The sequence below is a fragment of the Mastigoproctus giganteus genome, chromosome 3 (assembly GCF_048544385.1).
Source record: "Mastigoproctus giganteus isolate SK-2022 chromosome 3, ASM4854438v1, whole genome shotgun sequence".
NCBI lineage: Eukaryota > Metazoa > Arthropoda > Arachnida > Uropygi > Thelyphonidae > Mastigoproctus > Mastigoproctus giganteus.
The window spans coordinates 149,626,760-149,654,397 of NC_143577.1; positions in this window are offsets into that span (position 1 = coordinate 149,626,760).

The window sequence follows — 27,638 nt, forward strand, 5'->3', positions numbered from 1 at the left end:
CCCCAGAAAATTTATAAGCGAAAGATCAGGAAGTACACAGATCTAAGACATTTCTTTGAGTTCCTAAGAGAGGAACTCAAAGAAATGTGGCATATGGAACAAGTAATGACCATCCCGATCACGGAATCAACAATCAGCATGATGCCAAAGAGCACCATCAATCAGCTCCATCCCACAGCTGCTCACTTAGTTTGTAGTGATTTCAATTTACCTCCTCAGCTGTCTAATCTGAAAAAGGATCTTCTTGCACACTTGAGATGCGCTGATCTACAACTTATTAATGAAGCTCCAACTAGGGGGAATAACCTCTTAGATCTAGTTCTAGCCTCTATCCCTTGAACACATTGCAGAAACGTCATTTGACTCTGATCATGTCCCAATACATGTGACTGCATATCTGCCAGCCCCAAATTAGAAGCCAGAAGGACAACAAAAAAGATTGACATCACTAGCCTTAACTTACTTGATGTAGAAGAGTGCATCAGAGCCGCCTCTCTCATTCCCTGGGTGGCCTTAGAGAATTGTGACCCAGAACTAGCTGTGAACATTCTCACAAACTGGATCAACACAGTTGCCAAATATGCTGCCTCTAGAAAAAGCACAATCAATCCATATACAAGAATTTGGTGGAATTCATAACTCAAAATGAGTTTCCAGCTGAAGCAAACAGCTCCATTGCACATGGAAACAGTCGCAAAATGTCAATGATTGCATCGTTTATTGAAGGGCTCAGTTTAATCGCCTGAAATCTGAGGCAATCAAATTATACGTTAACCGTGATTTGGCTAAAGGAAAAATTCCATACAAGAAAGTGAACCTTCATTTTCCTTTGCAACTTGATCCTGAATTGTGGCTCGATTTCGTCACACGATTTAACCGTAATCCTATGCCAAACTCAGATCTGGCTCTACTAACAGAGCCCACCCAGCACGAAGTGTTGACTATCATTCAGATCGCAAAACAACAGCTGATCGTATCCATCGTATCCGTACCTGCCTTGTCAACCACCGGTGATGGAGTTCCCCAATTCATGCTCAAATGCCTAAGTCGGTACATTATTCAGCCACTTTTAATTATCTTCAACCAGTTACTCTCGAACCAGATTTTCCCACAGCAGTATAAAAACTATCTCATCAAACCTTTAGCTAAAGTTCAGTCGCCATCAAAACCTAAACACTTCCGACACATCTCCAACTCTTCCAGCCTGCTGAAGCTCCTGGAGAAGGAGCTTACTCCCCATCCTCACTAAGCAGATCTTGCCCAGTAATCCAGCACAAATTCACTACTTCCTTCTAAACAGATCAACAATCACCAATCTGCTAGCGACCACGAATACTATCTTGTCAGCATTTGAGAAAAGGCAAGAATCAGCTGTTACTTACTTAGACATTGAGGCTGCACTTGATGCCATCCAAGTAAACCAACTACTCACTCTCCTGGAATGTCACTTCCAGATCACAGGGAACATATTATGCTTTCTCTCCTCTCTTCTGCAAAACAGAGTTATAAAGCTTCATACAGGAGATAGCACCCTTACAAGATCCGTCACCGCAGGAGTCCCACAAGGAGGGGTCCTTTTTGGCCTTCTGTTTTTTTCTATTATCTTCCCACTAGTTGCATATTCTCGATGTCTACTGAGCTATGCGGGTGATATCAAGATACTCACTCCCACCATCCCCGGTCAAGACCTAGACTAGTAAAAGCGAAAATTAAAAACACTCTCACCGCAGTCACATCTTACTTCTGCCAGTTTGGGCTCAAGATCAATCCTGCTAAGTCCGAATTCATGGTGTGTTCATTGAAGCAAACTCCTCCTCTCCAGCCTTCGGTCGGCAACACCCTCATCCCAATTGTGTCCAGCCATCGTGATCTGGGCGTTGTATTCGACTCCAAACTTCGATTCAACGCCCATATAGACATGCTCCTCACACGTGCTTCAAGACTCCGGTGGATAAAAAGACAACCGTGAAGTACATAAGAACAGTTATCTTTCCAGATTTACTTTATCCTGCTGATATTTGGGCGTCAGCAACACCGTCAATAAAGAAACCACTCTTTGCCGCAGAATTCTGGCTCCTAAAGTGTGGCAACAGGAAGCACAACCTTCCAGCTCTGATTCGCACCACGCAGCTTGCCGGCTCTCTCGGGATTCCACGGCTTCCCACCTTAATCGACGACCAACGCCTCATAGCAACAGTCAAGATGATAACAGGCATAATTGCAACACCTTCATTGTGGGATACCTGTGGCTGGAGGATTCCACCTGCTGCCCTTAGGGCCAATCCCGAGCTGCACTCGCGTTCAGCATGACTCCATCTCTTGGACAGGTTCCTCCCTCAGCAAATGCTCTAGCAAACCCAGGCACTAGACGCCGACCTGAACAAATTCGCTGTTGACCGGACTTACCGGGAAAAAAATTATGACTAGCAGGACTAATCAGCAATGACTGATGTGTACCTTGCATCTGTTCCTGTCTGATTGAGCTGTTGCTCTTATTTCGATGTTAAGCCAGCTCAATCAGACTTAACTTTCGTGAGGAGTTCTCTCCTTTGTATTAAAATATGTTTTCGTTTGTATAATTACCTTTTTTTGTAAATAATTTTTCGATTATCCCGGAAGTATCGGGAGGCTGTAAACCCCTGGCTTTATGGTCATGAAGGGCAATAAAGATTATCTCTCACCATGCTGGATGTTGACATTGTAATCAGTCAGAAAGTTCCTCGACCAACAGTAGTAATGATAATAGTCACCGGGTAAAACGAATCACCCCATGCACGTAGTACCAGTACCCGTCACAGGGGGAGAGGGGGATAATCCCATAAAGGGGGGGGGGGGAAGAAAAAAATGTTTTGGTGTGATATTCTGGTAATTAATTGCCAGAATATCTGACCAATCCCAATTTCGAATTCCCATAAAATATTAATAAACTTCACCAATGAGTATCAGCTGGAGAAGTCGATGAAAATCTAAACAAATGCAGGCTAATTTGTTTCACAGTGCACAGTTTTGCACTCCTAATGCCGTATTGTATCATATTTTCTCCAATGGTTGAACAGAAGGTTAATTTTTCCAGAACTTGGAAAAATTAACCCTCTTAGTATACTCTAGCCTTGTTATTAAAAGGATTCATGAAGAGGGGCACAATCTGCTTTACTGATGCATAGTATACTCCAGCCTTGTCATTATAGATCACCAATCTGGCATCTTTCCACTAAATATTTCATAAACTAGAACTATCTACATAAATTTCGATATACCGTATTTAAAAGTTCTGTTTTGCACAATTTTTATTGTTTAAAAAAACACATTACAACCAACTTGGTGTCTTCTAGAAGCCAGAGAATGAAAACGATGTGTCAGTTTATCTTGTTATTATTCTGTTTAGAACAACAATGAGGCATTACGACATATCGGATTTCTTACATTTGTGCTCTCTCTCTAAATAGTTGACTATATTAATAAGTTTAGAAACGTTCCATGAAAGAATGTACCCAATGATGTGGGAAATATTGACTGCTCAATAGACTAACGTCCACCACTAACCAGCATCCAACTGACTTTCACTGAACCGAGACAATCGTGGTCTTAACTGATGACACACTTTCCTCTGTTTGTAATCCTGTTAATAGACGGTTCCAAGGGGATGCTGATAAATAGGCTCCGCACTTTAGGAAAGACTTTTCCCAAAACTTTCAATAATTAAATTTAATTAAATAAAACAAAATAACGTTAACGTATCTAATCTTTAATATTTGTTGTTTTCACAACTTCTCCGTTTATAGCTTACTTTTAAATAACAGGTAGTAGCCGTTTACGATGTTCTAGTTTCCATTCCTCTTATAGTTCAAACAGTACAAGGTTGTTGTACTCTTTCCTAATTCAATTCATTCTTCTAGACTTGACAACGACAATCTCAAAATTAATGTATAATTGATTGAAAATAACGCAGCGTATATTCAACTTTTTTGTCCCTTATAATTCACAGAATTTATTTAATTTTTAAAATAGCGTAGTGGTTTTAAAAATATAAATTTTCTGTTTTTACTCCGGGATGACCACACGGTTAGTTTAATTTAACCAATTATTTTAATCACCTTATAATTTTTTTTTTTCTAGACTTGAAAATGACATCCACAAGGATTTCGAAATGTTGTCATATTGGTCTTTAAAGGATTGGATTGCTAGGGTGTTTTCTGTAATTTTTTTTCTCTCCAGCTTGTTTCAATAAACTCAATTATTTTTCGCCTTTAAAATTTACTTGGAGGGCACTGTTATTTAATCTCTTATTAGACTTATATTTTTTAACATTATGTGCTATTCACATAAAAATCTGGTAACTCAGACAGCTATAGGATTCCCCAAATAAAAGCAGAAAGAAAGAACAATTAAGAGAGTACAACGACAGTTCTTTAGAAATATCCTTCCCGGTTTCTTTCATTCGGTAATCAAGCACACCAGAAATGCGATGCATAACAGTATCAAAAGATAAATCCAAAGAAAATATCACATTTCTTATTCCCTGAGAGTCTATAGATTTTACTATCGCATGTGTGCGAAATAATGGATAGCAGAAATGCATCCATTTTTTAGTTGCTTTCTCAAGATTTTCATAAACATTCTTACTATAGGAATTAATAAGAATGGTCCGTTATTTATGGACAATTGTGAACTCATTGTGACCACTGTAATAACATTTCCACGAGTTATAGAAAAGATTCTCTTCTCACATTTCTATTGTACATTAAGGAGTCGGTTGATTATCGATCCGATAGTGAAGACTTTTTAATATCAGGATGAAGTATCGAACTGGTCCTTGTTACTCGCTCAAACTCTTACTGTTGAGAAATCGTTCACACGTTCCTCATAAGGTGATGTCCCAGTTGAGCGAAGATGATTAGAGAGTGGCTTACGATGACGGAAAATAAATCCCAAACCTTGCTATCGCGTGCCAGAGCGCGCGTTCCAGATGACAGCTGCTCATTAGTTGACAGCAAATATATCAGACAAGTCGCTATTCTATAGAAATATATACAGAGATATGAGTGGTGGCGTTCCTTTTTCTAGGTGAACTGTTACAGAATAAAGCGTCAAACAAGCAAAATATGTATATAAACGGAGTAATAATCAGCAGAATTAATAGAAGGAAAGCACTTATATTTTTTCCATCTTCAGAATTTCTGTGTTAAACTGTAAATCAGAAGAGATGTAATTATTTTAACGAGGGGAACGATACGTTGTTTATCATGTAAACATGTGCTTTGAGTGACCGTGGTTCTAGCTCACGTGAGTACTAAATACGGTGCTGTTTCGTGTATTCTCTCTCTCTCTCTCTCGTTGGTTATGTACAAAAATGATGCAATTGCACTAACCTCTACGCTAGTTAACTCCTACCTAACCTGAGGCTTTAGCCCTAAACTATTCTGTAATCTAAATTACTCCACACTATCAGGCATCTCTCATATTATGGAGTTATACTTCAAAACTCGGTTGTCATCATTGCAACACCGGGGTACCTGCCCACCCACCGATGAGGAGCCAATAAGCTCCGAACCGGTGCCATCTGGGGGAAATCCTGATGGCACCGGTTCTTCTCTACTGGGGAAGCGTTGCTTCGAGGAATTTATGAGCTTTTGAGTAGTGTGTTGAAGGAGTCATTCTCCCTTTCTTCCTTCGATGGCATTTCTTCCTCTTCCTCTCCTACTTTCACCTTCCTACATCTTTTTTGCTTTCCTAAGTCTAATAGGGATAGTATGAGGATAATAGTTTTCATCCCATACCATATTTCAAACAGTGCTATATGGGTGATGGTATCCGCTGAGAATAAGTAACAATAGTCTTCTCCTATGGTGAAGCGTTATTTATTCGAGATAGTACAATATCATGGCAACTCGTTGTGAAGGTATTCACGATGAGATATACTTAATGATGCTAATTTATAACTACTAAAGTAGTTGGCTACGTACAGAAATGATGAAATTGCACTAACTTGTACGCTAGTTAACTTGCTACGTAACCTGAGGCTTTAGCCCTAAACTATTCTGTCATTATGGATTCTACATTAATTTCCTGACTGTTGTTCATGAATGCATAGCGTGTGTGTATATATTTTAGCATTATAATTGCCATTATATATATTCTTAATTAATGAAAGAAGTGTTCTACGAGTGTTAAAGACCTCACTTCGAATCCCATTGATGATGTGAGGAATTTTTATGGGCCTTTTTCACAATGTGGCTGAGTTGAAGGCGAAGGTAGCGTGGTTTTTTCTCCAGGAAACTCGGGTTGTTCGTCCAGTGAACAGAAAATCGACCGTAGAACAGATGCAATTTACAGACAGCATACAAGGAGCAATATGGCCTTAGTCGCTGATGCTCCTAAAACCCTACTGCAACAAAACAACTTCTACGTCGACCTAATAATATTGAAAAGAACTGTACGATATATGCATAGATCGAGTGTCCATAATTCAATTTTTGTTACTGCGCAGCTGTTCTTGTCAGATTGCGGCCTTATTTGGAAAGAATTCTGGAGTTCAGAGGCTTTATAATGCTCATCCGTATACTCACTTACGGCAGAACAATAAATCGGGAGAATTTTCTAATACCTTTCTCTGAAATGCATTATAACGTTCATCAAATAATCCCCAGGAAACAGCTAAGCAGGAAAAATATTCCTTCTGTTGTCGGTAAACCACATTTCAGCATCATCTTCGCACGCCTAACCTTGTAGCGCTTTAAGCACTAATGAATCAGAGTCAGGAAACAGTGGATACTACATTTGTCATAATGACAGAATGCCATAAATTCTGAGAGATTCTCTGACTTTATTTACCCTAGCGCAGTAGTTACTTCACATATCAGCGAACACACAAAGAAGGAAAGAAAATTGCGAGTTCGAAAGAAACGAGTTGGGTACTTAACTTTTTCGGCTCTACTCTGTTTCTCCGAAATCTGTTTAAAAGGAATGCAGATATTAAAAAGACTCTATTTTTTTATTTATATATCTATAAATAAAAAATCGCTGAAATGAATCTTATCAAATTATAAATCAATGAAAATGGAAGCAGTTTGTTATGAAAAACAGGATGAGCTATCATTAGTATACAGATTATATTATAATAGAGGTCATTAGCCACAAAAAATGAAAACAAAATATACTTTTTATCCTGTTCGTACAGTTCATAGTACTTTACCTAATTAGCTAGTTCATGATGGTACTTCGGGATTGGAAAATCACCGTTATTTAGATACATTTTACTAGTTTCCTCATAAGCTCAAACATATGAATTATCAGGCTGTTTACCATTCATGTATTCTGTGGTCCATATGTCGAAGTAGGAGAGTTGATGTACGCAGCGAGCATGACTGTTGTGCTGCACAAAATAATGATAACCTCCATTAAGAGATTTACTTCAAAAATTTCCGTGTGCTGTTGTTTTCTGAATATATATATATACACACACGGGTTGCGGATAAAGGCAAATGTTTTGAGTATTTTGAGATAATTATAGCAGTGTTGTTGGTAGCAATATAACATAACCAGTTATAGGAATGCTTTATGTCTGTGGACTGAGTAATTTTTAATTTTATAGAATTGCATCATACTGTGGCGAGCCTGAACTAGTTAAAGGAAAGAATGTCAACGATGTCTTATCACACACTGGTGTGCAAAACGTAAGGACCAACACTATTTCTAAAGATTACAACCACAAGATCTTTACTTAAAGTACTCTTTACTGATGAGAGTAGATTCGGTCTCAGGCGATTCTGGACGTCAGCTAATCTGGCGAGAGGTTGGCACACGGTATCATCCCCCAAACATCACTGAAAGGGATCGATATGGCGGTAGAGGTGTTCTCGTCTATGGAGGCGTTATATTGGATGGACGTACACAACTCCAGATAATGTAAGGCGGTACGGTAACCGGTGCACGCTACTGTACTGAGTTAATCCTTGCCCATTTGCGTCTGTTTTGAGGTGCCATTGGCCTCGAGATTGTGCTTATCAATAATAACGTCACACCTCCTCGCACTGCAGCTGTTGAAATGCTTTTGGAAAGTGAGGACATTGTTCGTATGGATTGGCCTACAACAAACACATGGGACGCTCTGGGGAGACGACTAGCGCCACGTCCACACCCACCAGAAAATGTTCACCAGCTGAAGATGGGCCTGATAGAGGAATGGGCGATGTTAGTGCAACAACGTATCAACAATACTGTTCTAAGTATGGAACAGTCCAGCCTGAAGACGCTTTGGGGGTGAGGAATTCTGGGTCCTGAAGTGGGCCAACAATGGGGCACACCTTCCCTATACGATATCAAGATCACAGCTCTGTGATCTTGATATCGTATTTCTTCAACATCTGAGAATTCGTGAGCTGGAAAATCTCAGGCTGTGCTCTCAAAAATCCTCCAGTGCTCTGCTGAAACCTGCAGAAGCTCTCAACCTTCAAGCTGCACTTTCCGAATAGCTTCACCGGCGCACTGAGCTCCGCCGACATTGATTTTGATCTGTGGTCCAGTGATTGAACCTACAGAGGAAAAAAGAGAAAATCCATATTCACGTGCCATCACCATTCCTGTAATTGGCATTAAAACTAAAACTGACTGCAAGTGAAAGAGGTCCAGACTGGCTCAATCGGTCTGTCAGGTTATACCCGGATCGTACTCTACGGTACGGGCCTGTATCATCAGTATCCCAGAAGATCCAGTTCAAATGCAGTTATCGATAACCCAAAGCTATTTAGGCTAATCTTATGCTGGAGAGAGCGATATATTCGCTGTGATCTTTGTATTATAGGGATATTATATGTATTATATCGTTGTTCTTTGTATTGTATGGATGCTGTATGTATTCATGGATGTTCTTGGATGAATTCTATACAATTTTGCTATTTTAGATGTTTGTATGTAAGTATTATAATATCTCCAATTAGATTCCTCTGGATGCCTGTAACGGGAATCGTAATCAACAAAGCCCAGAGTATCATAACAGTCTTTCCATGTTAACCTCATAAATAATTCTCTGCGACAGTGTTCCATGCGTCGGGCACCCACTATCATCCCTTTTTCAAAGTCGGTTAACTCACGACGTTTATTCATACAGAAGGCACATTGCTGTATATAACTCTTTATTATATGCAGAAGGCACTACTAACATCGAATTACCGTCTACGTGAATGCAGTATACCTATATACCTGCCAAGCGACGAGTTTATCCACGAGCAAGAGGGGTGACAGCATTGCGTTGCCCAGGAACCAGGTATCCCATGAATTCTGTCCTTTCATTGTATATGGCGCAATATGGCCTAAGTTCCTGATGCGAATAAAACCCTACAACATCAACAAGACTGACAACTCCAAAAGGCCTGGATACATGCGTGTTGTGTTGTACGAGTATCTTCAACTCAGTTGTTTCCTTCAGAATCTTTTTGTAATTATATCGTTTAAAATATTAATTTGACCTCTCTGTTTAAAATATAGCATTGCAAAATTCCAGTCTGGGACTCAACCGCATCGTTTTCATTATTTCATATGGGGAAAGTCTTTTAACGTGTTTTCTCTTTGCACCGCAATTTTCAGAAACGCATCTACCGAGTTCGGCGAAAAAATGAAATGCTGAATTCACATTTTTATTCCTACTGTGTACTAAAGTACATTTTTAGAATTCAAGCAAAGAGTCTCAAGTTTCCATTCTCATGAACTTTAGGAATCTTGAAAACGGCCAACCAAGTGTTGACTTACGTGTCCAACTATTTACACTCTAGATTTAGGAAGAAATAGTTTATACTTTTATCCATCTCTTTACTTGAAGGGCAGAGTTTCTTTTGCTCTTCTCCGCAGTGAGTTTTATTCATGTTTAACTTTCGTGGTCTTCTTTCGGCCTCGAGCTTCCTGCATTGGAAACAGGAGATGTTACAAATTAAGATATTGCTTTTTAATTCTGATATAGCTCGAGCCTAAGTCGGTGGTGTAAATACCAAAAGAGTGAAACATTCTTCAGATTCATCCTTCTGTACTTGAAATGTGCTTGCAAGGCTTTTTATGGCGCCAATTCACGATTGTTATTATTATTAGATTATCATAATAACAGTTCTTAACTCATTTGTCAATTCTAAAGGTAGAATTGAAATATAAATAGAATACTGTTTATTCTGAGAGCCTTATCACAAGATTTCATTTGTTCATGCCTCCGCGGGATAACAGTACATAAGCCACTGCTATCCGTTTGGAAAGGAAGTGATATTTCGCACTCTTTAAGAATTCCAAAAAAGGATATTTTTTAATCAAAGCTATAATCTCAGAGAAGAAGCACGATTTTTGTTTCTACCGCCGAAAACTTTACCACTATGCATATGCCTAGAAAAACCGGCCTAGAAAAATCAAGCTGTTTACGATCTTTATCCACTGATGTCTAATTTTATTAGTTATCTCAGCGAAAAAGATGCACAGAAGTCCTCCATCAAGATAGGATTTAAACTCAGGCGTTTTTCAAACTGTGAGCAAGGACACGATTATAACTTCTTTGCCAGCCACAATGGCAAGTTCCTAGAGTTCTGCATCTATGAGAGCTCATTTGATTGTGCATCTTGTTGCAATTAGAATCCACTTTTTTCTGTCTGGCTGCTCACAGTGAGTGATGGTAAACGTCTCTCTGTCATCTACCTTCTTCACAAATATTGTTGTTCTACAGGATCAGTTCTTTCTTACACTCTTTTCCTTTTATGTTAATGACTTTCTCCAACTAGAAATCCCAACAGCAGATAACAGCGCAATACATTCTAGAGTGTCTGTCTTTCTGCGCGTTTTAGTGCCAGGGTTTGAGGCAACATATACTGTCTCTGTCAACTGTGTGAATTCTATAGTTGATTTATATTTTTGCTGGAAAAAAACAAACCCGAGTTATTGAGAGAGAAATACACATAACCCTTGTACATGAGCTGCGAATTTTGAAACAGGCCCGCAACATTCATTCACTGACGGGTTACGAACTCAGGTTTTTTTCCAACCGTTGTGGGGAAGTCAATGATTATATTCACTGTGCTACACGTAAGGGATCCAGTGTGGGGAACTTTGCCCTTTCCAATCATCTTCACTTCTCGAATATACAACACCAGTTCTTTAAATGCCGATCTCTAGGTAATTATCCAACCGTGTGACGAAAACAGCTAACTTTAATCATTTTTCAAAACTCAGTCCTGTCTTATTTCTCTATTAGAGTTTGCCCTTACTTCTAATCTCTCTTAACATAAATTAAAGATGGGCAAGTTATGTGGATTTATTTTTTTATTATTATTTTATTGGCTGATGGTGTCAATTATGCAAAGCAAGCTAATAAAATCTTGTTTCCTAGCTTGCAATAATACTAATTTATCGCAAATATCGTCTTCTCTTGATCAAAAAACTAGGTTGTCGTTTGCGCTCTCTACATTACTTTTCTTTTAAAAAATTATTCACTCTATACCAACATCAAATCCGCCTTACCAAGCAGTATTGCTCCCACATTTGACTTATGCGCCGAAACCATATTCAAGCTTATAGACCCTATTCAAAGGAAGGATTAATTAAGGTTAATTAAGGCCCGTCTTTTAAAAAGCCTCAGAACTCTGTCTCACATATGTTCAATTTTATTGCACGCCTTTTCTATAGATACTAATATGGCTACTTTTCATCTGCATTGGAATCTGTAATTCCCCTAGTCTCATTCAAACCACTCATCATCAATTCACTCTCAAACTCCATACTTTCAAAACCAACTTTCCCTCTTCCTCTCATTTATCCTTTGTAATCCTGTTCTTTGAAACAACCTTTCTTCATAAGTGCAGGTTTGTTAAAATTAAAGTATTCCTATGTAGAAGGCTCTGGAGCGAGTTCTAAGGCGCATACTGAAGAGAAATTTGGACAACAGGTACAATAAAGAATGCGCTCGCCATTTATTAGAAAAAAAATTAGTTACACAATTTGTCACTATATGGCTATGGAAATACAAATCACTTGAACAGCGCTACAATTGTTCAACGTGTCCTCCATTTTGGTCAACAACAGTTTCCATTCAAAGAACAGCATTTTCTACAGCAGAACGTAGAATGTCAGCTGGAATAGCCAGCACATGACGTCTAATGCTGTGCTTCAGATCTGCCAGAGTTTGACATTCTTCCCGATATACCTGGATCTTCAAAAAAATCCACAACCAGAAGTTGCATGGGGTGAGGTCCAGTGATCGGGGTGGCCAAGCTGTCTGAAACAACGGCCAATGACCCGCTCATCTGTAAAGTGTTGCCTCAGCATCTTTGGACACAACGGTGGATATGGGGTGGCGCACCATCTTGCATGAATATGATATCCTGAAGGCACACACGTTATTATTATTATTATCAGTTTATTCAACAACACCCCTGTACAGAAATTATCTAGGAGGGTGGCTCATACATACATCTAACTAAACTTGTTGTAACAAAGGATAAAATATCAGCAAAAATGAGGTATATAAAGATTTACACAGATACAGAAATCATACATTCATAGAAAAATTACAAAACATTATACATACATACAAAGAAAAATGACATCGTTATTGACACTATGAATTGGTCCTCATTGTTATTCTCTAAACAAAAGGAATACCCTCAGTCCTATAAGAGTCTTTTGGAAACACAATATATAGTTCATTTAAGATTTTTATTTATGAGTTCGAGGGCACTTGAAGTCTTTCTTGAATTACATTCTTCATCATATTTGCAGTTTCGTATACAGATCCGCTGCAATGAGCTTCCTGTAAGTTTTCTCATGGCAGCCTGTCCGGCTCTATTTTGAGATCTCTAAACAGCTCCGGAGTATTGGCAGGAAACATCCGCCTTAAACCGTCCGTGTTATTCAGAGCGCTTCGGAGACTATGAGGGTTGTGGAAGCGGGCTCCAGGGCGGGGCCTCACTACAAGATTTTCAATTTGAGGGACATCTAAACTCCCAGTCAGAAGTTGTGCTAGAGTGCAGATGTTACGTATTGTGATCATCTGAATCCACGGAGCTGTGTTCAAGTTTGCGTACAGTATGGATTTCAAAATTGTGAAGAGCTTCCCGGCAATCCTATTTAACCACCGGGGCAACCAGTATTCCAGGCTGAGAAATTTCCTGATATAAGTATTTGGAGCAGAGGACCAAATTGTCGAAGCATATAAGGATACAGGAACGATACATCTTTGGATATATTGGGTCACTAGCTGCTGGTTTCGAATCCCAGTTATTTCCTGTCTTACAGCTCATATGGCAGCAAGAGTTTTGTTCTCGTTTTCTGAAAGTGCCTTTGGAAGGTAAGGCCCTCGTCCCACGTCACTCCTAGGTCGGTGTATGAGTTGACTTTCTTAATCTGTGCTCCATTAAGAGATAATTTTATTTGATTTTTAATCTTCTTTTTAGTTATTGTCAGTTGTGCTGACTTGTCTGAGTTTAGCCACAAACCGATTTTGCGTAGGTATGTCTGAAATTCATACAACTTAGCGTTGGCATGAAAATTTACGTCGGACACCTGAGATAATTCGTTAGAGACAACAAAATATTTTATATCATCGGCGTAGGAAATAAAATTCTGATTCCGCGCCAGAAAAGGCTCTAGGGCGGCAGCGAACAGCAAAGCTGATAAAACACCTCCCTAAAGGATGCCCGCCCCAAGTGAGGGTGTATTCTGCACGGAATTCTTGGTATTGCGAAAATTTCCAACCTTTCATAATATCGCTGTCCAGTGACGGAATAGGTATGGGGTCCAGTTGGTGTGACCTGTTCAAAAAAATATGGAAGGCCCAATCATGATTGTGGCAGTAAATGCACACCACACTGTCACTTTTTGAGAATGCAACGGGACCTCTTGGATAACTCGATGGTTTTCTGTTACCCAAATGCGACAGTTGTGCGTATTCATTTTTCCATTTAAGCAGAAGTGTACTTCATCACTCCAAAGGATGCTCCATGGCAAAGTAATATCCACTGTCATTCGCGCCAGAAAGTGAAGTGCGTATGTGAAACGAATATGTGCATCGCCATGCTTTAGCTGCTGTAGCATGTGCATCTTGTAAGGACAGTGCCGCAACATCTGACGCATTACTAGCCTTTCAGTGGAATACGGTATGTCCACTTCACGGGAATCAGCCGGCACACTTGCGCTACCACATGGAGATTGACTTGATAAATCCACGACAGCCATAGCCACATCTTCAACACGAGAGTAGTCCACTCGTTTTCGACCTCCACCTGGTTTACGATTATGCAAATAACTTACGTTATTTGCATAATCGTAACAAAGACAGTTACGCGCCATACAATGACACATTTTTTAACAAATTTTTTTTTCAATAAATCGCGAGCGCTTTCTTTATTGTACGTGTTGTCCAAATTTCTCTTCAGTACGAGCCTTAGAACTCGCTCCAGAGCCCACTACAGAAAAAGCCACACAACTCACGCCGTTCCCACTTTCCCTTCTGGTGGGGTATGGGCATGCCCCACTGTGACTTGGGGTTGCCTTCTCTCTCGACTCCATACTTCTGTCTTTTCTCTCCCCCAGGCTTTAGTCTCCCCACCAACTCTACCTGCACATACGCAAGCGAATGCCCTACAGGTCGGAATTGATTTAATCATTTCCAAATTACGTTTTTCGCCCATACACTCGGCCTTTCAAAAATTTAGCGTTATTCCTCATCGAATTTACCATATATATATATATATATATATATATTTTATATATATAAAATATATATATATAAAAAAAAAATATATATATATATATATATTTTTTTTTTTTTTTTTTTTTTTAAGGTCCTAGCCGCCGAAATCTCAGGAAATTAAGCGGCAGGACCTGCCAGAGTAAATCTTAGTCTACTGGTGTTTCCTGGACTGCCTGCACGGGGCGAAAGTGGGGCAACGTTGGGCCTCAGTAGGTGTCCAGCGGCTAAACGACCAGATGAACAACGGTACATGACACTACACATATACAAAGCCCACACACTTTTAAATCTCTGGCATTTCCCAGCGAACTGGTTCACCCACAATGAAAGCAACTCGGAGATGGGGGAAACCCCTGGTGCCGTTTGACACAGAACACACTTTACACCTCACGCGTGAGACCAACTAATCAATCCAAGTATTTTGTTAAAAAAAAAAAAAAAAAAAAAAAAGCTAAAAAATTCTAGCGTTGTTAAGGGAATTAGAACTCAGACGTTTGCATCAGTGTGAGAGAACGACGAAATATTCTAAAGACATCAAAAGCTTCTTTCGTGTCCAATTAAGTTATGAGGAGTGCTTTTCTCTTAAATGCTTAAGAGAATGCTGTAGGTGGTGAAAAGAGGACTAGTAATAGTTTACCTCTTCGGCAATGAGAAATTAATTATTGGCGGAGTATCTGGAAGTATCTCAGTTATGAGAACAGAAAGGAGAATCCTTTCTAGAAATTTCAGAAGTCATGAAGACTTAGAGATAGGAAGTTTTTATAATTTTTGTGTTCTGTGGGGGAAAAATGTGTTGAGTGATTATTGCATTAAAATGTTGACTAGGGACCGAATTATATATGGTCCTAGCCATCTCGGCATAAATTGAGGTATTGCATTCACACCAACGTCTGGATTGGCTGGGTTAGACTCCTTAAAAATGATTTTATCAGGTATAGTTAGTAAGTGAGCAATAACCTTACACTGAGCTCCTGATCATTTGATAATCGATCCCTTAGACTACAGCAATTGGTGTTGCTTTATTTGGCGCTCTAGTTGTTTGGTTCTTTGGATTTTATTGGAGCATTAGCAACTAAAGATATAATGCGCCAAAACCAGTAATAAAAAAGTGAAACTTTCAGTGGCCTAATGGATTAGGTCACTAAGTCAAAATATAAAAAAGAGGTATAAAATGTATAAGACATATATTAATAAAGAAGTAACTATAACAAGGTAAATTTTTAAATGCGAGTAAAAAGGTTTACTCATTTTAGAAAGCTAAAAATAGCAGACACATGGTCATTGTTAGACAATATCTGGCTGAGTGTATAAGGCTTAACATGACTAAAAGCGATTAATATAAATCACGTTCGTGCCTAAAACGTGGACACTCAGTTAATATATGACGAATAGTTAAAAAGGTGTCACAATTCTTACACATAGGAGAGTCATCTGCCCTCAGCAGAAATGCATGCGTAAAATGGCTTTGTCCTATGAGAGAACGAGATAAAACAACTTCCTCTCTGAGGTTTCTGCGCAGACTAGACTGCCAGCGTTGGATTACAGGCTTTATCTGATACAGCTTTTTTTTTTGTGACCTGCTCCTGCTAAGATTGTTGCCATTGGGAGAATAATTTAGCTCGTATTAGCTGCCTGTAGTCTGTATAGGGGACTAATTGGCAATGAGTATTGCGGCGTTGTGGTGACCTGGCTGCATTTGGTGCTCTGTGCAGCTCTTTATGGTCAGAGGTTAATTATATGATACAAGCAGTTCCCGCTTTACGAGTTTCCGGGTTTACGAGTTTTTTTTTTTCAAGTATCGAGTATCAACAAAATCGAAAATATGAACATTAAATGCGAAAAAATTGAATGTTAAACATTCATAAATACCGCATTTAACAGCAAGCGCATAGCTATACAAGCAGTGTGCCCCGCTTTACGATATTAATCCGTTCCAGACACACCATAGTATCGTGAAAATATCGTAATGTGAACCCAATAACACACTGTTATTTGGTAATTCGTTCCACGACCTCGGAAGTTGAAATTTTCGCTATATAAATCTCTAAAAACTGGTTTTTATAGTATAAATTGTATAAGTTACCAATTTAAATCTTTAAAATGCCCTACACTTTCATCGTTATCATATGTTCTGTTGTAAGAACCAATTTTGAACACCTTTGTGATATTTTTCTAAAGCACATTTCTGGAGGTCATGGCCGGGGCTTTTCTGCTACTTCAAGCAATTATAAACAGGTAGTAAACTCCATGTTATTGCATTTGCGAATATACCAATAGCTGGAATTGTGTGGTTTTTTGAGTTATGGTGAAATTTTTTTCCCCTTTACTGAAATCTTCAATCGCATAAAAAACATAAATACATTTTCAGAATATTCTCTTCATTCCTCTTTTTCAAAGCTTCCTAAACTTGTTACTCCGCGTAAATTGTGTTAGTTGCATTGTGCAGTTAAATTGTGCGTTACGTTAAAAAATGTTTATACATGCTACTGAAATTTATAAAGAAAAGAGAAGATTATCTTGGAAAGAAACGCCTCTTGAAGCATTTATGAAAAAGACGACTCCTTGTTTAACAAACCAACGAATGCCGAGACAATAATGAGTGATCAACGAGTGTTGAAGAATAAGCATTCTTTAACATTTGTAAGTCATAAATAATTTTTTATTATTATAATTTGCTTGATTTTACAGGTTTGATTTCTTTGGATAAATAAATCATTGTTTAAACATAAACTAATTAGCTAACTAATTTCATTGTTGAGAACGTAACCTCTATTTTTAACATATGCCTGTGGGAAATAAATTACCGCTTTACGTGTTTTCGCTTTACAAGCGCACGCTAGGAATGAATTAACTCGTAAATTCGGGAACAACGTTTTTTTTTTTTTTTTTTTTTATGAACCCCAAACACGAAAGGTATCAAAACCTATAGTACTTAGTACCGTGCATGGGTTGAAGGAGAAGTATGGGGGGAGGGGGTTGCCGGAAACTTTGCTCTAGAGACTAAACATGGGTTTCACCACTTCAAGCCTCCAATAAGCAAAGCGGTGGTATTTCACCGGTTGATGAAAGTCATCTACCACCTGTATTTATTACGTAGTGTTGAAATGCATTTTTTTTCTTGTCAGCTCACTGTAAATGAATTAAGAAATATGAGTTTTCCTTCATATTATGCAAGTCAGTATGTCTAATTATTGAGGAAGCAAATCCCATCCAAGATTATTTGTGACTCTTCCACCTGATTTTACAGCTTTCCCCCATTCTTGCTTATATTTGATGGGCTTTTTAATCATAGAAAACTTTCGAAAGCGATTCCATGCCTTCTTTTCCCTCTCTATCTCTTCTCTTTTTTTATTTTTTTATTTTTTTGCTGTATAGCAGTCGTAAATATCCGCCAGGATGTGTACTGCATATAACTTTTGACTTTTATCTTTGGCATAGCATCTTTTGCTGCACTAGCAATTTTCTATGTCACGTACGTACCACCTATTTCAACGGATCTTAGATCTTTCTAATATGGTGTGAACTTGTTACTTTTCCCAGTTTGCTGCTGAAAACTTTCAAGTTTCCTCTGTATAAATATCAGCATGTTCCCTTAATAACTTACACACAATAGGGCAGCGATCACTGTTATAGGACTTCATTTATACCTGATCATTCTGTGATGGAGTATAACGCTGGTGAGCGCATATAGAGAACGATCGCTCAGCTTACTTTTGCGTAAGGGTGAACGCGAATGTGTTCGAGTATTCCAGTCGGTTAGGTTAGGTTATGTTATTTTTATCTGTACGTTTGTTAACCACGTGTCTTCTTTTGCCCTTGTTAAGATCGCCGTAATGGGCGAGAGTCATTAAAATCCCCTAATCGAACTCCCCATGGTATGGGGAGTTCGATTGGTGGAGTGCACTGGACTGCTACTCCACCATGAGCAATTTCTGAAGTTAATTCAGTCTTGTATGTAAAAAATATAGTTTCCGAATCAGTTTTATTTGGAGAGGGAGATGCTTCTTGCAAACAAATTCTTACTGTATTAAAGTAGTCAAAAAATCTTTAACGTCTTTGACATTTCCTCGACGGTTTCTACAGTTCAATTGCAAGAGAGCTTTCATTATTTTTTTCCCCTGCTTATTTCAGTGAATCGATTCAACTTTTATTTTTGTTTCTTGTTGCTTTTGTTGCCTTCCACTCTGAGAGGAGCAGTTTGTTATGAGATGTCTTGAGGTATTGTATCTTCAGTTTGTGATGAGGCTATGGCTGCAATTTTTGTGAACTACAGATGCCTACAGTAAGTTTAAGGAATATTTTTTCTCACACGAGTCATATGAAGCATATATGGTTACTACCCTACATACTGTTTACGAATACACAAATTTCTGGCATTCGCAGCAATGTATCAATTTTGAATATATCGTTTCCCGTGAAAGATCAAATAACCAGTTTATCACTATATTTGGGAGAGCTGGTGAACAGAACGCAAGGTTCACCGCAGATACACAAATACAAGCCGACTTCGAATATATGTCGACCCCTAGTTTTGGCCGCTGGAATTAAAAAAAAAATGTATTGATCTGTATAAATGTCGATAATCGAAAGTGTGCTAGGAGGTGCATAGCTGACGTTGCTCGATTTTGTTATACAAGGGTAATTTGAAAGGTTCGTGGTCCGGGTATAAAAGAGAAGTGGGACAGTGTTAAAAAAATTCTGTACTATATACATGTATATAACATTTCTAAAAGTAATCCAAAAAGTTTCATGCAGTTTAAATAATACCTTTTTTAATTACAAAAACGGAAGTTAACAAAGTTGTGTAAATGGGGACAGATGGACAAAAATCTGTCACCGTGCAGTCATCCAATATTTCGGATAAAAAGGGACTAACTCCATAGAAAATGCATTAGAATGTGATTACAGCAGTGGAGGAGGATGCAAGTTCCTATTCCATGTTTAAGAACTCGGCAGCAGAATTTAAACGAGGGAGGGATAGCCTGGATGATGACTCACATAGTGGAAGACCTGTATCGTGCATCACTCTAGAAGCTGTTGACAGTGCGCACGATATGGTGGTGATCGACAAGTGACAGTTCGGTACATTGCCAGCTTCTTGGGCATCTCATCTAAACGTATCAACAATATAATAACAGAGGTTTTCGCTACGGGTCCAAAAGTTGTTGACAGCAGATCGAGAATGCAAAAGAATTGACAAGTCAAGTGAACATTTGCATCATTTTCATGGAGATCCAGTAAATTTCCTTGCAAGATTTGTGGACATGGATAAGACATGGGGTCCATCGCTTTTAGTCTGAAGCGGAGTAATTCTAACAGAGGAAACGCAGCTCTCCTCCACTCCAAAGACAACCAAATCAATTCCTTCTGCTGGCAAGTTGATGGTATCAGCTTTTTGGGATAGAATGTTGTTAGTGGGATTACTTTCAAAACGGTGAGACATTCGTAGGCGTTTGCGTGAAAATATCAAAGACAATGCAGGGGAAAACTCATCTGAAGAGTCCTGTTCCACCAAGAATAACAAATCTGTCACTGCCATGCCAGAACTGCAAGAGTATGGCATTCAAATTTTGGGCTATCACTCATATTCACCACATCTAGCACCATTAGACTACCTCCTGTTTCCTAATTTGATAAAATACCCGACTGGTATCCATTTTCCCACAGACAGTGACGCAATTTCTATAATGGATGCATTCCTGGAGGCCCAAGAGGATACTTTCTTAGCAGCTGGAATCAATGCATTGCAGAAAGGTAGGAAAAGTCTGATTCTTCCAACTGACTCTTTTGGAAAGTAACATGTTACCAGACTCCTCAAACAAGCCGTTCATACTCAGGTTATGAACTATACTGCTTAACAAAATTAACAGAACAAAATGTTTTTCATGAATACTATATTGTGAAAATGTCGCCAAAGGGGAATATTTGATATCGCAGGCATCCTGGCATGCAAATTCAGAGTATCCAATAGAAATCGATCTACAACCTTGTAGAGCCGCACATTATTTAAATTATTCATGCCTATAAATCACTTCATGCTCGTTTTTTTTTTTTTTTTTTTTTTTGGCTCAGTGGGACAGCCACATCTCCAGTACTCGGGATGGCAAGTCGTTTAGACAATTCTTTGAGATAGCAAGCCGTTGGATGACTTTAAGCAGAGTTGTCACAGGCGGAGTTGGCACTTTGGCTTAATGTGTCATGCAGTGTGGTCTCGGCACTATGGAAGCAGTTTCAGGAGACAGGAACTATTAGAAGAAAAAATGGCTAAGTTCGCCCGAGGGCTACGTCAACCAGAAGAGACCGCTATCTGGCTCTAACAGCAAGGCGGAATATTGCCATCAACTGTCTTGAGCTTGCTGCTGCAGTAGATAAAAACATTTCCTACCGGACTGTATAAAGAATGTTCAATTCCATTGGACTCTAAGCAAGGAAACCAATGGTTTGTATCTCAGTAACCCCAAACCGCCACAGAGCTCGTCGAAGCTGGTCCCATGAACATGTGACTTGGAGCCCTGACAAATGGGGTACAATTTTGTTCTCTGATGAGTCCCGTTTTAGCCTACAAACAGATTCTAGACGTTATTTCATCTTGACAGAACGAGGAATGCAGTACCATTCATAAAACATCAGAGAAAGAGACACTAACGGCGTAATCAGTGTTCTCGTGTGCGGCGGAATAATGATCAACGGTCGCGCTCCTCTTCTTGTTTTTGATAGGAGTACCGATAACAGGTCATCAAAGCCAGTGTGCGACTTTTTAGTGGTAAGGTTGGCCAAGATTTTCTTTTCATGCACGACAACGCTACTGCACACAGAGCTCGAGGAATATCTTGAAACCGAAGTTGTACAAGGAATACTTGGAATATCTTGAAACTGAAGTTGTCCAAGGAGCACGAGCAGTAGGCTGAAATAATATCGAACTTGTGTGGGACGCCCTTGGGCGTCGCATTTCACACTGAGAGTCAACTCCTGGGTCACTTGGAGAGCTAAGTCGGTGCTGGTGGAAGATTGGAATTTGTTGCCACAGAATCTTTTAGGAAGCCTTATATGGAGCATAATTCACCGCTGTCAAGCCTGTTTAGCCGTTGGAGGGGATCAGCAGTATTGATATCATATAGCCATATTTTCGAGAATCTTGTATCGACTTCTGAAATGTAACCTTTTTCGTAATTCATACACAACCCCAATGTTTCCTGTACCCTTCCGAAGGTTCTCGCTGTCTCCTCATTTCATCACTATTCTGTTGTACACTACACTGCCAAATTTTGTCCTGGATTAACCAGAACAAAATTTGGCAGTGTACGAGTAGCACCACGTTTTCTATGTGTTCTGTTAATTTTGTGTACTTTCCGAATGTACCCTATTATTTCTGCAGTAGCCACAAGTAATTGTTGCTTCTGGAAAATTAAATGCTTTCAATTTAATTTTCCTCCCGGTATCATTAACAAAGTTATTTTAAAAATTCTCTTAAATTATTAACATAAATTTTTCTTTGTATGTAGAAATCTGAGCTGATCCGTATATAAGGCGACCCCATTCTTTTTTAATCTGTAAAACATCTAATTTTTTTTTTACTTATACTCGTGTATATATGGTACAGGTACTCCAGTATAAGTTAAGTATCTACGCCTAGTCGGGATCAATACACAAACTCCATTAACAGAAATTATTTTAGCCAGGTTACTTTCTGAAACGTTAATTCTTGGGCAATTTTCATTTTCTGTATAATTTAATAGGTACCACTTCGTTATTACCTCTTTCGAATAATTCAACGTCACTGGGACTCCACTGAATACGTCAGCACTGTGCATTTATCAACAGTTCTGTTGTGTATATATGTGTAATAGGAAATAGATTATTTTAGCAGATCTCGTTATTTCAATCTAAGAATTATTTTTGTAGTTCTTTTTATGGCCTCTCAGCACCTTTCTATTACAAATAGTTTAGCTATCATCGGTTAATCCATCGAAGAATGCGACGGAAGGCATGTAGGGCTCTGTAATTGGCTTGTATCAGTCTTTTGTCTTTTTACATTAGGGAAGAGAAAAATTTTCACCTTGTGGTCCATCTGCGAAGTCTGAATTAGAGGAATCAGCCCATGCTATATTTATTGTTTCTTAACTGCTTGTTTTCGCTCCTGGAGTGGACTTCCTTCTCTGGTTACGGTCCCAGCAATGTGGATATTCTGGGGCCTCAAAGACACTTGCGTATCACCACTAATTACGCATTTTTGGAAACATAATACATTTTTTATTATCAATGTTTATTTTACAGGTTTTTTTATATAATAATTAAACAAAAATCCAATAATTATTACATCACACTAACGTTCTTACATGTATACTCTTATTATATGGTTATCATGATATTCTTATAAAAAACGTTATATTACGTTATCGTATATAAAACATCATAAAATTATGTTTTAATGATGTATTGCGTTAAAAGAAGAATCCAGAAACATCGAATATTACCTAAAAGCGTATATTTTCAAAACTCTACTTGCATTTATAATTTGTGACAAGTTACTTTGACATTCGAAGTACGTATAACAGTTCATTAATCATGAATAAATGGAGTACATCTCGGGTTGCATATATGGTGGCAGCCTGCGCAATGTAGAGGAAAAGTTCGCAAGCGGTCCCCTCGGGGGGTGGATATTCCTGATCTACAATATCGAACACATCGTGGCGCACTAAGCTAGACGTATGTTTTATTCTGTTAGATTATTATAATGACTGTTCTCTTATAAACAAACTATTTTGCGTTTAAGAAATTACTGCACAGATCATTTAATAATGTAACATCCGGTGGGAAAAGGTAAGGAATATTATGATATAATAATTAGGTAACATAGTCTTATCATCATGCTGTCATTAACTAACGTGTTCACTTTTGTTTGTGTTGCTCATAAAGAGCACATACATTGCTATAAATAGGATTATTTATGATTAATGAAGTAACCGGATCAAGGCTATTGAGCGTATATTAAATGAATAAATAAATTGCAGAAAACCATATCCCATAAAAAATTCTCTAATAGTTAAGTAATAAGGAAAACTTTTATTCGAAAAGTTCACTTTCACATTCGAAATGCTTAATTATTCTGCATCATTCATAGTCGAATACCGAAAGATAAATACATCAACTGAATATTAATGCAATGAAGTTCCTGCTGGAGTTATTGTAGTTGAAATATAAATGGTATGTAAACTCGGGATAACTAAATACAACATTTGCTGAACAAGACAACGGAGTTAGACCAGTAAAAGGTTCGATACCAGCCGAGCCCTTTCTACCATGCACGGTCTATTTGCCCCACGCAATATATTACGAACCGTCATAATTATTGTGAAATTTCTACGCAATTAGGGAGTCTTCAAAAGCAGAAGAGTAATTAGATTGTTTCCTCCCTTCTAATATAATGATTCTCATCGGAAACACGAGTGCCATTAAATTGATTGCGCTTCAGCTATTACGATTAGGATAATTACACATCCGATACATAAAGGATATACATGCCCAAATAGAGATGTGATGGCAACTTTGCTTTTCCCTGCATTGAACCGAGAATTGCACAATTACTTTGGCCGCGCAGCAATTTACTGTATCTTCCGCGTGTCTAATTATTTTTCACGGTGTATCATGTTTTCCGATGCGACCTAAGGCAATAGTAATTCTGATGGGAACAGCCGCTTTGATGTGCTCAGAATGTTTGTTGAAAATAATTCCACTTCATATTTTATGTCCAACAGGTCTCTACCTAAAACATCACCGTATGCCGAATCATTAATCAAAAAAAAGCAATGTACTGTACCAAAAATGTGACTAGAATATTGATATTCAGGTATTGGTAATTTTACATCAACTAATTCAGAGTTATGGCACATTGCTCATACTGTTATGTACTTCTAACTATTGCAGTAGGTGCATCATTCGTATGATAATCCACGCTCATATATAATGATGTGTAAATACTGTTTATAAATAGGTGCCTCTAAGTTCCCTGTCACAGAAGTCAGAGGGACTAATTTCCTCAAGTTGCCTGTTATTTGGTAGGATTAATTATTTCAAACTTTATGAACTTTTTTTTTTTTTTTTGCTTATGATTATGATATATTTGTCTGTTAGTGGTGAAACGTAGATGTCATAAAGGTTCCCGACGAACTGTCCTCGTGAGTAGTACGGTGGTCATATTCATCGTCCTCCCACACCGGGTGGAAAAGACCTAAGCTGGAATCTGGCAAACGATGCGAGGAATTTTTAAGAGCTTTCCTCATATGTCTCAGTTAGTCGGTTTTGGGCGAGGTTGCATGGTTTTAACTCCCAGAAACGCGGGGGTTTAGTTATGCAAACAGTAAACCGATCGAAGAATGGATACAGTTGCAGACACAGTATACTGATGCTCATATCTTGAGTTGCTTTGGAGATTACTACGCAGGTAATAGTATTATTATTCGCCAGATAGTGCAAGGAAGCCACAGGCTTTTGCTGCACTGGCAAAAAAAAAAAAATAATAATAAATAAATTAATTAATTAAAAATAAAAAAAAAGCCAACCAGTTATATAAGAAAACACAAATTATATACTCCCCTTCTCGGTAGGTATCCAGTTGACCTTTGAATTTATTCAAACTCAGCTTCAACTACTTGCGAGGGCAACTTGTTCCAGCAATCAACGACTCGCTGGCTAAAAGAAAACTTCCTGCAATCTTATCTAAACCTCAACCCCTGTAATTTGAATTTATGACCCCTAGTTCTGGAATTATTTAGAACAATGACAATTCCACCTTCATTCATTTTACTAATCCCTCGCAGAACCTTGTAAACCTCAGTCAAGTCACCTCTGAGGTGCTTGGTAGCGAAGCTCTGTAGCCCACATAACAGAAGTCTTTCCTCACACGGTCGTCCTTCTGCCGATCTCACCATTCGAGTTAACCATCTTTGGACCTTTTAAAGAAGCTTTTTCAACTGACGTCTCCATACTTGAACACAGTATACCAAATGTGGTCTTAAAATTGCATTATATAATGGGATTATGACCTCCCTCTAATCTACAGGATAACGTTCTATAAATCACAGATAGGACATCATAGGTTTTCCTAGCTATAATATACATGGTGTTTCAAAAATGATGGTCAATAATTTAAAAGTGAAAATTACTTTGTTTTTGTATTTTTGTATGGGCAGTTCCTAAAACAGAAGTTCGTCTCCGCTTCGCTGCTCTGTTCAATTTTTACAGACTCAGTCAAGGTAAGGCCAGTGTGTGTCGTGTAATAAAAGAAAAAAAAATCATCCCGCACAGGACTGAGGGTTCTGTGTCGGTTGAACTGGGATAGGGGAAAAGGAAGTAGAGAGACAAAAAAAAAGATTTTCATCCCGCACGAGAGAAAGTGATAAGGGCAAGTAAAAATATTGTCTGTGAGCATCTGTGCGTGTTCTGTAGTGTTGTGCTGTGTATTGGCCTTTTGGTTACCTGGAAGCAGTGATCACCTAGATTTCCGCTTCCAAGCACTCGTCCCTAGCCGGGGGAAGGCAAGGCCTCCCCTATTATCTGCTCGCCCTCCTCCTTGAGGAACGAGTTTCCCAGGGAGGAAAAGAAAACTAGAGTAAGGTGAAGAGGGGGAAGGACGAAAGAGAAGGGGACTTCTCCGACCCAGGGATGCCCCAGGCCAGGGCAGAACACGAGAACGAAAAAAAAAAAAAAAAAAAAAAATCTTTAAATCCCGCATCCCAATCGCGGAAAGGAAGGGAGCATCGATGAGGTGCCAGCAGCAGGTAGATAGGGAGAAAAATAAATAATATTAATAAAAAAAGTTTTTCATCCCGCGCGGGACAGAACAGCAGAAAAGTGCTATTCCTACTCCGGATCCAGGAACTACTCCCAGACCCAAAGCAGAACGCGAAGAGAGAGAGAGAGAGAGAGAGAGAGAGAGAGACAGAGATAAAATAAATTAATTAATTAAAAAAATAAAACAAAGTTATGATAGGACATTTATCATTTTGAAGTCAGCTCATGTTCTAGGTTGGTGGTGATTATTTCTAGTCAGGCTTAGGTGTCTGCGTCTGGAGAAAACTTCCTTAGCAAATTTTTGGAAGGCATTCAGGTTCTCAATAAGGGAGCCGTGCCCCGTTTCCTAGAAAGACGTTTCAAGGTTCAGTGAGAACCACCTTCCCACTACTTTATTCACTGTAAATATTACGTCTGGGAGGAATCTTTTAGTCACAGTCCCGGGGTTCGAGATGTCCCCCTGGTCTCTCATACCTTGACGAGTTCGTTGAAACACCGAGTTTTTTCTTTAATTACATTTTCCTCAAGGGAGATCTGCATATCCAGAATGGAAGTGGGAATTCTTTTCTTCAGTCTGAAACAGAGCCCTCCGTAGATAATGAAAAGATCTGGGGGAAGTGTCCCTGCAATTACCTGGATGTCAGCCGTGGATACAGTGCGATAGACCTTTGTGGGTGGCAAGAATCATTTTCTCTGGATGGTATGGAGTTTATTTCTCATTTTTACGAAAACCGCTCGGTGAAACCATGCTCTTGCAGCATATGATGCAATAGGTAGAAAAACCGCTTTATAGTATGCCAGGAGTGTTCTTTAAGAGAGGCCCCAGTCACTACTGGATACTCTAACAATGGCTGCGGTGAACCTCTTAACCTTAGTGACCATTTGCTGCAGGTGGGGCAGGAAAGACAGCTTGTGGTCTGTTACCACTCCTAAGACTTGGTTTGTAGTACTGGGGGAAGTTGGACGCCGTTGATCTTGACCTGAGGAGGCCGCCTGATATCTAGTTTAGTTTTGAATATGATCATATTTGATATGCCAGAGTTGATTTATAGTTTGTTGGTTCTACAAACTACATCGTTAAGCCCAGGTCATGAGATGATTAATTACCCGTTGAGCATTTGTTTCTATTGCATAT